The 12,209-nt window shown below is 43.3% G+C and overlaps 1 protein-coding gene across 4 annotated transcripts in view; it reads left to right on the top strand.

The window, feature by feature from the left end:
- The window catches only part of SLC66A2 (solute carrier family 66 member 2), a 74,848-nt gene that overhangs the window by 52,274 nt on the left and 10,365 nt on the right, over positions 1-12,209 (top strand). The gene's annotated exons all lie outside the window — the stretch shown is intronic.

Here is a 12,209-nt window from a genome sequence, read left to right as displayed (position 1 = left end):
AACTTGTAAAGCTTTTTGAGAGAGAAATCGTTTCCTGTGGTGCATCTGTGCACTGATCTACAGAAACAGTACAGCAGCAAATTCAGTTCCCAGCGTGCTGTGATCATTTGTGACTCTTAACTGTCTTCTCTTTCATTGTTTTGACACGACTTCTCTTTCCTTGCTTTTAAACTTGCTGGGATACTTTTTACTTTGGTCAAAACAAGTAACCACTCCCCAACACCCCCAAACCAAAGCAATTCTGTCCTTTGTTGACATTTTTCCCTTCACTTGCTGGGCTTAGAGACACTTACACTAGCTACTTTAAGTTCTTTTCTAGGTTGAAATGTTGATGAGGGCATGTTCAGAAATCTGCATTGATGCTTAAGGCATTTTCTGATTGGGAGCCCCTTTGTTACAGAGTCAGGATTTACTTCGAAAATATTGGGTCATTTTTCATGCACACTGCTGCCTTGGAAAATTCTGTACTTGTGATATTCAGAAGGCAATTTACCTACTAGACCTTCATGCTCTGGTTTGACTTTTCCCTTTCTGTTTTTTTATCTGTGAGTCATAATGCCATAATGCCACATAATGATAGTTGCTGCCAAATAGTCTTTTGCTTTTCCATAGCTCCTCTCTGGGAACCTGAGTTTTAGTTTTCCAATTTCCTGTGTATGCTATTTAGCAAAAGGGAAAAAAACCCCTTTATGCTTCACAACAACACTTTCTTTGTAAAGCATTAAGTCCAGAATTGCAGAATTCTCGTCTAAAACTGCTTGTCAAGAGAGTGGTGTGTTTAGTCAACAGAAAATAGCATAAAAGCTATTGTTCCCTTGTCATCAAACAGAACCAGGTCCAGCGATAGCCACCCTCCTTTTTGGCTGTGTTTACAGGTGTCCCAGCATGCATTCCCCTCTCTGGTTCTACTCTTGAAGCACTACTTTGTATGGCATTGCACATTGATGGGTCTGAGGACTGATGAGACAATACACAGATTATGCTGCTTTACTGCAGTTGGTACTCCTTTTTCAGGTTATATTGCAGTTTTATATATGTTGCAGGTAGCATGTATAGTTTCTAGCACTGTGCAATCCTGAGTTGAATTCATGGTCTCTTAAGGATTACCAGGCTGTTCCTACTGTGCGAGTGACTTCAGCTAGTGTATTACCTTCTGTTGAAGGAGCTCTTGGAAATATTTCCTCTGAACTTCCCTTCCTGTGCCTGCTTCTCTATCTAAAAGCATGTTAGAGGAGGGACCCCAGTCCTGGACGCACTGAAGGGAGAATATAACAGTCCAGCCAGGCTACTTATAGGACTAAGTTTCTGACTTACATGGATATTTACCATATAGGGGCTAGTTGATGCCCACTGTTCTGTGCAGTTATTTGCTTCTCAGTGCAGAAATAACATGCATGTGGATGGTTGCACTGTCTGAAGCAACTGAACTGGTGATCCTCTGCCCATCAGCTGGGCCATAATGGCTGGCTGCCAGACATGCTCTTAGCAAGCCTCAGTGGCAAAGCAGAATAGATGAGTTTCGAGTGTCTTTGTGTCGTTAAGCTTAATGGAGAGAGCAGTAAGAATGAAGCTGTTCTATTTAGTGACCTTTTGGACGATTATCACATCCTGGTTGGAGGCAGTAACTTCTTAAACCATAGCTCTGTCACCTGTGGTGCATGAGTGAAGCCCATGTCCCTGATAAACATCACAGGCTTTACTACCACCAGAGAAGGAGTTGTTTGGAGGACCTTGTGGTTTGGCTGAGAAATGCAGCACAATGCATCTCTCTCTGAATTGGGGCAGAACAGGACATAGCAGTTGATATGTTGTCTATTTCTACTTTAGCAAATAATTCCTTTCCTAAATGTAAATTGACAAAATAGAAATGGAGAATAAGATGCGGCCACATCTGATCAGGGTATCCTGACAGACTCCTCAAACATTACGTTGTTTCTGAAAAAGGCAACAAGCGAATAACCCCGCAGCACATCCCCCACTCCCACAGCACCCCTCTCACAATCACCCCTTTCTGTTTAAATGAGAAGTTGAAGACATCTCATGCTTGAGGTGGAAATAATTTCCTGATAAACTTGGAGACCAGAGGCCATGAGAGAGGTAAATGGGACAAGTGGCTGCGGTGGCACGCAGGATACCCTTTGGGAGTCTGTTGTGAAAAGGGTACCATCATCTCGCTTCTGTATTTCAATCTCTTACTGCCTGAAAAGTCCCCTACTGCAAATGTGCTCAGTGTCTGTCCAGTCACCTAGTAAAAGAGTAATTTAATGACATTAATTGTTGTAGGAATGGATTAGAATCATTAATATGATTATGTTTGCATTAGAAGAAGGAGGAAAGCAACCTCAAAACTTAAGAGCTTTGGAATAGAGGACGCATCCTGTTATATGGGGGGGAAAAAAGTCATTATGAGGTTAAAAGATTGCTTATCGCTTGTAAATTTATTTTACATTGTGTGGCAAAATATTTCAAGATTTTGACACCAAACACAACCCCCCTCTCCCATCTTCCAGGAGGTAGAGATGCTGACTCTGCTACAGTTTGGATCTGATGCTCCTCGTGTTATTAACTGTTCTTGCTTTGTGACAAAAACCATACAGACAAGAACTTCCTCTGTCATTTATCTTTGTGTCCCCACTCCTAAGGTGCTTGCTTTCCAGTCTCTTTCCACTTCTAATAAACTGCAGTCATGAGAAAAGGTAGTGTTCAAGATGAGGCAGTGGAGATGGAGGGAGGGTTGGCTCTTGACTCTGGCAGCCGTGCTGCTGCTGCACCCAGAGGTAGGTCAGTTCATTGTGAAAATCTCATCCTTGTGGGGACAACAGCTTTTGTGGAGCTCCTGCAGGGGGGAAGTGTGTGCTTTTGTGCAGGGGTGGGAAGAACCTCATCTCTGTGTGAGTCACAGGCTCATGCAGGCACTGGTGTTATTATGCAGTCATCATAATCCCATCAGACCTCCCTACACCAACGGAGTAGGGTGGAAGGTGGTCCTCTGTATGTCTGTGACAGAAGTGTAGGTGTGCTGTCCTACCCAAGGATGTGTTAACCCTGGGACTGCACAAGGGTGGGTTTGCTCCAGGGCAGCCTGTTGTGTTGTCTCTCTGCTGCCCTGTCCTGCTCTGCTCTGGAAAAAGCAAGTGCCCTTTGTTGAAAGTTTTTCACAAAAGCTCATCAAAATCACTTGTCAGTGACTCTTTTTGACTGTCAGCTGCTGCTCCAACCACATGGAGCAACGGTTTCTTTTCAGTCAGTGCTTGGAGTTTAGAGCCACTGGATGGCATATCTCCCCAGGTCCAACAGAGGTCTGGCAGTAGGACTGAGCTGGGCTGCGTACCTTGGAGTCTCAGAAGCCTCAGTCCAGGTGATACCCAAATGTGCCCATCAATGGTTAACTTGGAAGCATGTGGGCCCAATAAGCAAGGTCCTCTTGCAGTCGTTGTTGTTGCCGAGCGCTCCTGGTGTGCACCGTTGTCTCTTCCCCGGCTCCACGCTGGGCACGAGGCAGCACGTGCTGTGCCTGGCTCGGGGCTACAAGCCTTGCTGCAGGGGTGGGGGGGGACAGAACCAGGGCAGGCCAGTGTCACCCTTTTGTGAGTTGTTTCACAGGTCTCTCTTCTAGCCGGTGGCCAGTTTGCAGGCTGCTCGAAAGGTGCCTCCTTTCTGCACATCTCCAGCTGCCGCGTTTGGCTGACATGGCGTCAAAGGCTCAAAACTTCACCACCCAGGGACAGCCAGCACAATCAGTTACTATGTTTATGTGTTGATATGAGCCTGTCTTGAGAAATCTGGCCTGAAAAGGCTGAATGAGGAAAATCTCAGTATTGCATTCAATCAGATTATTGTGTGATGAAATAAAGAAAATAATATTTTAGTCCCGCCTGTGGCAGTACTGGGTCGGTCACTGTGATTATCCTGTTCTAAAAACCACGAGTCATTGAAGGAGAATCACTCTACGTTCTTTGTCTCAGAAGCTGCTGGAGCCAAGAGAGCTTTTCCATTCAGAAGTGTTTTATGAGGTACGCTGCAGCTGTGAGCTAGTTATGAGCAGACGTTTATCTGAAATGTATCCAGTGAACTAAGTGTAAAGAGGTTTGAAAGAAAGAAATTATATTAAATATATATCCTGTGATATTATTTCCTCTTTTCTCCTATAGGTAATACTAAAAATACTAGGAGACACTATTTCTTAGGGAGATAAAATTTTGTTGTGGGGTGCTTTTATTTAGTGCTGCTCTATAGCTTTTTCCTTTATGACACGTGCAGCTCTCTATATCATTTTTTAATAGCAGCTTTTGACTTCTGAGGATAGTGTTTGTCCTAGAGACGAATCTTGGCTTTATTCAAACTCTGTCAAGATTAATGTGAGCTGCTAGATTTTTCTGCCTATATTGGATTAACCGATGAACAGATGTAGAAGGCTTTATTCAGGACTCGCTAACCAATGTCTGGCCACCTCCTCTAGCAAGACTTCAGATTTAAGGAGATTGGGGAAGTGCTCTAAAAATGCCACTGCTGTGGTTTCTTGGGATTTTTTAGCCGGAGGGAATTTTTGAATAGTGAATATGTAAAACAGCTCCACTGAGTTACTTCCTTTGGAGTTCTGCTGTTTAAAAGAAAAAAAAAAACCCTAAACTAGAAAGAATTAGAAAGAGTTGTGAATGTTTCTACTTCGGCACTAACTATGCATTAGCTTCTTAACAAAAGAATACATTTAGTTCCGTTGAAAAGAGATGTTAGATGCAATTGACATGTTACAGCAACTTTGTTATATACCTGTGCTTCTTTGGGCAGGTTCAGTAAAGGAGAAAGAGAAAATAACTGGAAAAGGACTTAAAAAGTGCTAAAAAGAAGGAAAGTTAAAAGAGGCTGATGCAGGCAATGGCAGTATTGATTTTGTGGGGTTTTTTTCCCAGCTCCTGTTTCTCACTGACAAAAATCATATGGATGAGAGCAAAATCAAAGAAATAGGAGTAGGGATAATGGATGCCTACATGAGAGATTTCCTTTTCTGAGTATGCCATATACATAAAGCAGACACTGGCAAGTACAGTGGTGGCCTGAGCTAGTAGTGCATTGTGTCTCGTCCCTCCTGGGACTAACCCCAAGGAGGCTGTGTCTACTCTTATTCTTAAAATAGTAGCTGCTTTATATATTAAGCAGTCAAAATAGAGAAGGTGGAAGAGGGGTACGGGAAGTGGGGGCCATTTAGGGTTTTTTTAATAAAAAAGAATGGCTTTGTGCGTTCAAATCATCTGACCCAACTGAAAAGCAGTTTTTCATTACAGAAAGCATTGTATAGAGAATCATAAGGGACTAAGTTATAAAAGAGAAAGTGGTTTTCAAGAGAGTAATTAGGAACTAAAAGGTAAATGGTGAAATGGTAAATGGCAAATGCAGAAATCAAGGTCTTAAGAGTGAGCCAAAAATACATTGGGTAAATGGAAAATTATTAGCATTACTTAAAAGTGGTTTGTACTTATACTTGATGTTGTACAGGCCATTTCTTAGTTTCACTGCCTTTCCTGTTGCACTAAGTTAATCAAAACTGTCTGTCAGTGTGCTTACAAATTGCCTATTTTAAACTGTTCTTATCATTTTCTGTAGTTCTGTGATTGTATTCATTTGTCTTCCTAAATGCTCTTCTTTTCTACTTAGTTCTTCAGTTTTCTCCATGGGTCTGCAAAAATCATTGTCATTGCTTCTGTGGCTCCAGCCAGCATTCATACAATTTTCTGGAGAAGTTTTGCACGTTCCATTGTTTTGCTTTGGTGACGTTTCTTCTTTCACTACTGTGGTCACTGATTATCTGGTTACTGTTGTTCTTTACGATGGCCTTTATATAAAACAGTCTAGATTTTCTTTTTTTTTTGGACTTTGCATACACATCCAGGTTTGCAGGAGTTTGGGGAGTAGTCAGTAGACAATATTCATGATGGGATGGACCAGGTTTTGATACAACTGTAAGGCTTACCACTTACAGCTTCTCTTCTATCTTCCCCTTTTCATTTCTGGTTCTAAGAGATACCAGGAACATCGGATTCCCTTCCTGATTCTGTCTGTTTTAAAGTTAAGAGGTTGAAGAAAGTGGTCTCTAGTCCTCAGCAGATTTCTAGTTTCTTCTCCCTTTGAAGTGTTACTACATCAGGAAAATAAACAAGCTTGGTCTCTCTTTAGTGCACTCAGGGTGAGGGCAGAGTCCCGTCAGCATGTGAACAGCTAGATTGAAAACCTTTTGTTCTGATCCCAGGAAGCAAACAGATTCTCTCCTCTTCTCCACACCCTCTTTTCAATTACAGCAAACCTGTGATCAGTGCTCCAGGTTCAAGGACCTGCACTTTCTGCTTCACTCTCTGCAGACATGTGGCCTGTGGGTTGCTGTGCTGGGGTCAGCACAGCGTTCATCTCCACGCTTTCCTCCTGTGTCTCCCCAGAGCTGTTCTCTCAAGGCCTGCAGCAGCACAGTATGAGGCTCCAAAGACAGTTATTTCTGCCCTGTGCATTCAACACATTTGAGAATTTCAGGAACTGAAGGAAGAGGCAGGTGGAACAACCCAGGAGGGAGTGGGAGACCTTCCTTCCCTCACCCTCCCAGCACTTCTGGCAGTGTGAGCAGCAGTATCCGCTTCCCTTGAGCATCGTCCAGATTGTAGCACGGTGTGGACTGTTAAAGCTCTTGTACATATTGAACCTCTTTCTCATTTCTCTTCCCCTGGCACCTCATCCCATCAGTTCAAAAAGTAAACTCAAAGCAAACAACTTCAAACCAAAAGCATTCATCTTTTGCAAATAGTTCAAGGCTTCTTTACAGTAAGAGGAATAAAGCACTGCTAGCATGTCTAATCAGTGCTCTCTTCAGTTGGTGCTTTTCTCTGTGCCCTGAAAATTTGAAATACAAGATAAATTTTATTGTACTTCTGTTACAAAAATGTTTTATTAAGTTTAGGCACTCCATTTTCTTTTGGCAAGGCAGTGTCACGCAAGGTATTTTGCATAGTTAAGGTCAGGTCTTGCCAAATCACAAAAGGTCAGAGTTGAGCTTATCATGAAGGCACCTGAGAGATTAAAGTTTTCTGAAAATGTCTTTTTCCTCAGTTACCTAACAAATTTAGGAGCAGAAGATTCTTGAAATTCCAGCACCTGTATTGTTTTGCCAGAGTTCACTGCAGCCAGTTGTGAAAGTGAGATAAGTTATCTGCTTCTGTGGTTGCAGAATTGTCTCCCTCAGTGCAGTAGGACTGAGTGGGATTAGAAATATGAAATGGAAATAAAATGAGATTTGGATTTGGAGAAATGTAGATTAAGGTGCAAGGATGCAAATATCCGTAATACTGACTGTGATGAAGATCTGTAAAGTGAGCAGAGTGCTGAGCAATTTAAGTGGTTAATAGATGAGCTAGAACAGCAGGAAAAAGAGGTTGGTGGAACTTAGGCTGGGAAGTGACTTTGCAGGGTGGACCCAAAAGACTGTTACAAGGTGACCTGCAATGGTGCATTTGGTCCTCTGCTCTTCAGACAAAGAGGGACAAGAAAACAGAAGAGTGGGAAGTGCAGTGACTAACATGTTGGATGATGTGCCCAAAAACAGACAGGGGAGGAAGGACTTGTAGTATTCTTGAGTGGGATGCAGAAAGAAACAAAACTTGGTGTCAGAAAAAGCTGTTTCAACAAGGCTCACAGGTAGGGTTTTAATTTGTTCTGGGGAGGATGGCTGGGAATGATATATGTCCACATAAGGGAATGGAATTGTATGCCAAGCAAGATGTCCTGGCATTGTCAGGTAAGCTTACAGGGTAGTGGTGGAAGCCCTGTCCCTTCAGATAGTAAGTCTTGTATTAGAGAATTTCCTAAAACAGGATTCATGGTGTACAAAGGGGCAGATGGCAAGAGTTTGGGAATGAAGACAGGCTAGGGAACGTCTGTCCTTTTTGAACTGCAAAGACCCTAGTTGGACTGAAATTTTAAGATTTGTGTCATGCTGCTGTGCATGGGATGTGATTGTGATGCTTTTATTTCCTCCCCGCAGCATTCAGTTGTCCACAGCAGGGCTTTAAAGCACCGCTCTGCAACCACTGTGGGTCAGCGCTAATGCTGCACGTGGGAAGTGGCTCAGAAAGCATTGGTTTGTGGTGGCGCCTTCTGACACAGCACAGCCTTCCCGCTGGGCTTTGCTTTGAGAAACAGCACAGGTGTGTGCTGCATCACTGTCATCATGAACTTCACTTCTGTACCTCTGCGCGCACACGTGCAGGTGGAAGGAAAGGGGAAAACCTAGCATTTAATGTGAAGACTTAGGCGCTGACATACCTTCATATAGAGCTTGCAAGGTGGTTATTTCCTTATAATGCTAAAGCGGTTTTGAGAAGAATGTGAGCTTCAATTCTTGGAAAAATCTTACCTTATTTCCAGGCAGTAAGCTGACTGGAAGGTAGGACTTTGTCCCCAAGTGATCACTCTTATTTTACACCCTCATTTCTCCAGTGTTTTCTTAGAATGTGAGAAGCATTTTAGTATCTGAAGGATGTAATTAATTCATGAAAAGTAATGACTGTAATGTCATTAGATTTTGTCCTCGGGGGTGCTGGCTTTGGAGACAACCACTGAACCCTAGCAAGGTAAGCACTAGAGCCAGCACTGTTACCTTGTGTATGTTGAACAAAGTGATAATTACAATTCTTGAATTGGAATACTAAAGGTGTGCTCAGGCTATCTACGGGTTACCATATGAAGATGAAGGGAAAAACGTACTCGGATTACCTCAGGTTAAATTGGATGAAGAGTCTGGTGATTTCTTTGTTGTCTAGGGCAGGAAGAAAGGAATATTTAAAAGTGTTATGATTTGAGCTTTGGTATACACAGCTGTGCTGAAGCAAAGCTCTATATCCTCCCATCTTTTTATTACTTTTCAAATTGAATGTGTCCGAAGTTATTTAGAACTAGAGAATAAAATACACTGAATAGCATTCCACCGGGACATTTTGCCATCTCTTAGCCCTGGCCCTGCAGGGTGTAGCAGCAGCGTCCCTCCTGGCAGCGGGCAGGCCAGCAGCCGGAGTGTTGGGGGGCCAATTCGCCCTGCAGGGAGGCGAGCCATGGGAAGGAGTGCTGGTTCCTGGGATTTGCTGATGACCAGCTGCATGGCGGAAGGAGCGTGGGAACAGCCCTTTTGCCACCCACACCGTGGTGTGGGTTTCCCAGGGGTGGCAAGGTGACTGGTTCAGCTAGCTGTGCCAAGTGGCCGGAGTAGATGGGCAGCATGAGAGCATCTAGAGCAGCATTAGCCAGCAGCTGTGCCTGCAGCTCCATTGATTGTAATGTCTTAAGCAGGAGGTGAGAGACAGGGAAAGGGGGACAGATCACAGAATCACAGAATGGTAGGGGTTGGAAGGAACCTCTAGAGATCATCTAGTCCAACCCCCCTGCCAGAGCAGGTTCAACTAGAGCAGCTTGCACAGGAACACGTCCAGCCGGGTTTTGAGTGTCTCCAGAGAAGGAGGCTCCACCACCTCCCTGGGCAGCCTCTTCCAGTGCTCTGACACCCTCAAAGTAAAGAAGTTCCTCCTCATGTTTACATGGAACTTCCTGTGCTCAAGTTTGTGCCTGTTACCCCTTGTCCTGGAGGAGGACAAGAACAACTTAATGAGTGAGATGCTGAAGGTGGTGTAATTTAGGTGTGCTTTGCACCATTTACATTAAGCTGACACTGCTGTGTGCACTGGCAGTGACTGTATTACTACGACCACTGCAGGGCATGATTTGGTGCCCTGGCACCTGAGGAAAGCTGCTCCCTGTCATGGCAGCAGATCTTGAAGCTTCCAAATCCACCAGCAGCAGAAGCAGAGCCCGTCTCATATGTGTTCACACCACATGTCTGAGCAGAGCTAAGCTTTGCAGTCTGGCCAGCATCCATTTATGTCTCCTGGTAGGGAGGGCACCGGTGTGCATTGTGGTTCAAGTCTTTCCTCCGATCCACAGAAGAGATTTATTTTCACACCTGCTGCACAGACTTAGGGTGTTTGTGGCTGCTAAGACCTACTGCCCTTCTTTCTGCAGCATAAGTTGTAGACTACTAGAAATATTTTATAGCTGTTAAGGGTTACCAGTTTCTGGACCTGCACAGACTAACTTTAGGCATAGCTGCTTGAAATAGCCAGAGGCCATACCAGTGATCCCAGACTATCCACCAGCCCCATGCTGCATGTCTTGTAGTTTCCCTTTAACTCTCCTTTGACAGACATGTTCTAACAAATAGTGGCTTTTGGGCGGGTATGCTAAGCAGGGTCAAAATGCCTGACACCCTGCCACTCTTGAGAGTTTAGAAAACTGATGTTCATGAGGAAAAATAATTGACAAATACCTGTTTACCCTATTTTTCCATAAAACTTTTTGTGGTACCCATTGCTCATGGATGGGGCTTTAACTCAACTGCTTTAGCTTGGTTCCAGAGATCCAAAATAAATGCTGGATCTCTCTTGCATTGCTCCTCTTAAGTCCTGCTAGCCTTGTGCAGCTGGACAAATGGTTCCCTTTGGAGATGGTCAGCGCTGCTCCAGCCTCAGAGGAATTGTTGAGAAGTGAGGTAAGGCACTCTCGCTGAGGCAGAGCACGTAGGACTGGTGAACAGTTTCATGCTTGGATTCCCAGCTGGCTGTGCAGTATTTAAAAACAAGATCTATGCTTGCTCACACAGTAGAACCTGTCTTAGGGTATGCACGTTTAGTTTTCAGATTTTCAGGCACTTTGAGTATCTGATCCCGATGTTTTCTTCTTCTATATTTTTTTTCCTTTTAATAATTTTTGGCCGGCTAAACAATTTCGTCAGCATCAGGAGAACTTCTTTTTTGTTAAGCCATATGGCTTTTTGTTAGGAGCAAATGCCTATTTATTAATTTTTGTTTGTTTTGTGCAGTGTTAAAAATACCATGGCATTCGGGTTTCATGTTTTCTGGTCTGTGTTTCATTGTTGAAGGCAGGCCAGCCTCTGATTGAAGTGCAGTGTTACGGATGCTTGCTGTCATCTCTAAGTAGACTATTTTTGAGCTGCAAATGGGAGCTGAAAGTTTTCCAAAGTCAGGATGTTATAACTGAATCTGCTTTCCCTTCCAGACGTTTCCATGCAAATGGGTTGTGGGAGGTAACAGCTTAAAAGGTTGCAGGAGAGATACCTTCTGTACCTTCTTCCTCGCTTCCCAAAACCAAATGTAGTGTTCAAAATACTCACTGATGGGCTGTTTTGATGTGGACCTTATTCCTGAAGGAAATACTAGCTTGTCAGCTCTTAAAATTATTTTATTCTGGCTTTATATCCCCAGTCATTTAAGGAACTGTCACCATTTTTTAACATATATGAACATCAAGTGCTAATATATGAAGAAATGTCTGAAACTGTGGCAGTCTAAAAAGTCAGATTTTTGAATCTGGCATCACCTGTGTCTTGGTCTAGCACTTGGCCATGATGTGGGGAAGTTGTGGTCAACTTCCACTGATTCTTGAACAAAAAGAGACCAGGTTAATGCTCCTCTTTATATTTCCAGTTGCCTGGGACAGAAAGGAAAAAAAAAAAAGCAACTTTCAACGTAGATAAAGGTCAATAAAGTATAATAATTTTTCTGTTACTGAAAAAACAAACCAACTTAGGATTTTCGAGTTCATTGACTGTCTGAGCACAATTAGCACTAAGTTTGTGACTGTAGCAGGATGTAATTACATCAGGGCAACACGTACCTCCTGTTGCTATTTGTGCTGAAATGTCTGGTCAAACCACTACAGAATTTCTGAACGGAAGTCACTGTCTAATGTCTGATTCTCTTTGTGTCTTCCAGCTTGCAGGGTATTTTTGGGTTTGTGTGTTAAGCTACAAACATGCAGAGTCATAACATTGATGTGAGAAAATCTACAGTGCAAACAGAAAGCGAGTATTGCCGTGTTTTTCTTCTTGTGTAGGTTTTGTGCTAAGTACCAGCCCATGTTCTGCAGACTGCTGCTCTGCAGCTCTGCTAATACGCTACTGTTTGTAAGTTATTTTGATGAATGGTTGCAACTAGTCTTAAAACAGACTTGTTTACCAAGGAGGAGAAAGAGGGGGTTTGACATCTCATATTTTTTTACAAGATCCTTTTTTTGGTAGTTTTTGCTCTTCCAGGTGAAGGAAGAAGAAAGGTGCAATGACCAAGAAGCGACTAATGTTGAGCAGAGTTGTGCAAAGACTCCAATGG

This window comes from Rissa tridactyla, chromosome 2 (assembly GCF_028500815.1).
Source record: "Rissa tridactyla isolate bRisTri1 chromosome 2, bRisTri1.patW.cur.20221130, whole genome shotgun sequence".
In the NCBI taxonomy this organism is placed as follows: domain Eukaryota; kingdom Metazoa; phylum Chordata; class Aves; order Charadriiformes; family Laridae; genus Rissa; species Rissa tridactyla.
Note: the sequence above shows the minus strand (reverse complement) of the source record. Positions and strands in the feature narration are given on the sequence as shown.